Below are 2663 nucleotides of genomic sequence, written 5' to 3'. Positions count from 1 at the left end.
TATTCACTAACTGCCTATGTTTTAAATGGTTCCTCTACCCTGTGGTGACAACAGAGAGTAGTATCACCACAGCAGACAACCAGGACACTTAGCATGTGTAGCTGGATTTTCCTCATAGGTTAACTGTATCATTGCAGGTGGGAGAGGATTCAAAGAAATTCTCGGATTTGTTTGTCATTCCCCTTTCTAGGGTATTGGACTACAAATGTTATGTTAAGCATTGCTTCATCTAAGAGGTAGGAGAACACTGCAATGAGAGGGAGCTTGGGAAGAAAAATCAGGACAGAGTAGAATGTTTTCTCCTGCCCCAGCGACTGGTTCATGGGCAACCATCTCTTCTTACTGAGCCTTCAATTCCAAAGAGAAAGGGAGACAATGCTGTCTCTTCCTCAGAGGAGCCCCCAGCTCGTGATCTAGGAAACCTCGAAAGCACCACTGCAAGCCTCTGTAAAACTAAATAGTGGAGAAGGAAGAAAGATTCATCTTCATGTATTAACTTCATCAGATAATCACTTTGAAGAGATGAGCACAGAGCAGGTGGCAGCTATGGCAGCACAAAGTCAAGCTGTAAGAGCCAGGCCTGAAAGGAAATTTGAGGCCAGGCTAAGTAGGGCCACATTCAAATCCATGCTCTGGCTTGAGCCACACTCAATGATGTGTCAGTGTTTGAAAGAAAAATATTCTTCCCCGTGCTGCTGGGAACTTTCTGTTCTACACTAAAAGAACCCAGTGTCATGGTTAATACCCAGCAGCCTTTTTCCTTTAACTCTACCCAGGAGGTCATCAGCGGAAAATTAGAAGGGAGACGGAAATAGGCTGGGTGGAGAGACAGAGCTAATAATGCTCATGCACTCATTTTATGCCAGGTGCCATTGTAAACATTCTATTGATTGACTCTGAAATCTTCATAAGAACTTTATAAGGTAGGCACTATTATTAGTCTCATTTTTCAAGTGAGGGAACTGAAGCACAGAAAGGTTAGGCAACTCGCCTAAGATTAGACAGCTAGGAAGTGGCAGAGTTGGGATTTAAATACCAGCAGTCTGGCTCCAGAGTCACTGTTCTTAAACATTATGTATACTGCCTCTATTTCTTTCTCTACTTTTCATTTAAAGATAGCTGACAGCTCCAAGCAAGAAGAAAGGTTTCATCTTCTATATATAATCCTAGCCAAACACAAGACTCAGAGTGGGCCCAGGAGGAAAGAGGGAAATGAAAGGCTCTCAACCCAAGAAAATTCACTCTCCAAAGCACAGCGATAGAACATAAATCATAAGCCCAGAACATATAAGGGTAGCAGTGTGTCAGAGAGAAGCTGTTTCCATGCAGGGCAGGAGTAGTGGAAATATTTTTAAAATGCAAAGTCTAAAATTCAGCAGTTGCTGAGTGGAATAGGGCATGGAGGAAATGATCAAACTTGGAGCAAAAAGGTCCCTTTCTCTCTCTTTCCTCCACGGACATACAGGAGTTGTGAAAGGCAGGAGGCAAGTTATGGGTAAAAAGTAAAATACAATGAGTTCATGTGGGAAGTCTCTGGGCAGGCAGGGTCTGCGGTTCCAAAGGCAAAGATTGCACATGAGGCAAGATGAATGCCCTTCCTTGTCTTTATCACTAACATGCCAAGTGGCAAGCCAGGGCATGTGAGTAGGTCAAAGGCCCAATGATAACACGAAGAGGCCCAATGATAACACGAGGAGGCCCACTGCCTCCTAAACAGAGATTCCACCTGGGCCTGACTCACATATAAATGCTCCTCTAACTTAAAAAAAAAATTAAAGCTTTTGTTTTGTTTCATTTTATTGAGTAGTCAAAGCAAATCAATCTTGCTTTCTTTAGGTAAAGTTTTACTGTAACCTCCTTTGAATTATAATTGAAAAAATATTAACTCCTAAAGTAGGGGAAGGAGACAGCAGCATGATCAGGCCTACTGCCAGACCCAAAGGGGCTAGCCCAACCCCAACCCTGTACATGCCTCTGTTTCTGTTTTTCTCTGTGTCCCTCTTTGCACCTCCAGTCCCGAGCTAGTCAGGCTAGATAACTTCCAAAGCACTCTGATTGTCCTACTTTGTAAACTAAACTTATTTCTTTGGGATATTTTAGAAGAGAGGAGTCATCCCTTTCTTGGAATCTTTGCCCATAACAAACATATCACTCTCCCAGGAGATGGCACAGTACTGTAGAGTCAGACCTTGATTCAAATTCCAACTCTGTTGTGTAATAGTAGCTTTGACTTTCCTCGTCTGTAAAAAGGGAAATTTGCCTACTTTATAAGTGCTTGGAGAAATTAAGGCAATAATATATAAAGTGCTTAGCATAAAGCCTTGTACATAGAAGGCATTAATTGTGTATTAATACCCTTTTGCACAAGAGGTCAAGAATCACTTAGGCTCTACCTAGAAACCCAGAGCCTTATTTCTGAAATGAGTTACTTTGCATCTGTGTTATTATCTCTCAAAACTAAATAATGGTAGTAGGAGCAAAGGAAAAAGGCCCTACCTCCTAGAGAAGTTGGAAGATTCAGAAAGAAACATTTATAGCTGGGAACATCTCCCCCATGCACATCGCTCTCCTTCCTCCAGCACATGGGGGTGAGGGGAGCACAAAGCTAAAGGAAAAGTTCCCTTGGTACTTGAGAGAGAGAGAGAAAGAAAAGTGGTGTCATT

Source organism: Pteropus alecto, unplaced genomic scaffold, assembly GCF_000325575.1.
Source record: "Pteropus alecto unplaced genomic scaffold, ASM32557v1 scaffold179, whole genome shotgun sequence".
Classification (NCBI taxonomy): domain Eukaryota; kingdom Metazoa; phylum Chordata; class Mammalia; order Chiroptera; family Pteropodidae; genus Pteropus; species Pteropus alecto.
This window is presented reverse-complemented; position numbering follows the sequence as displayed.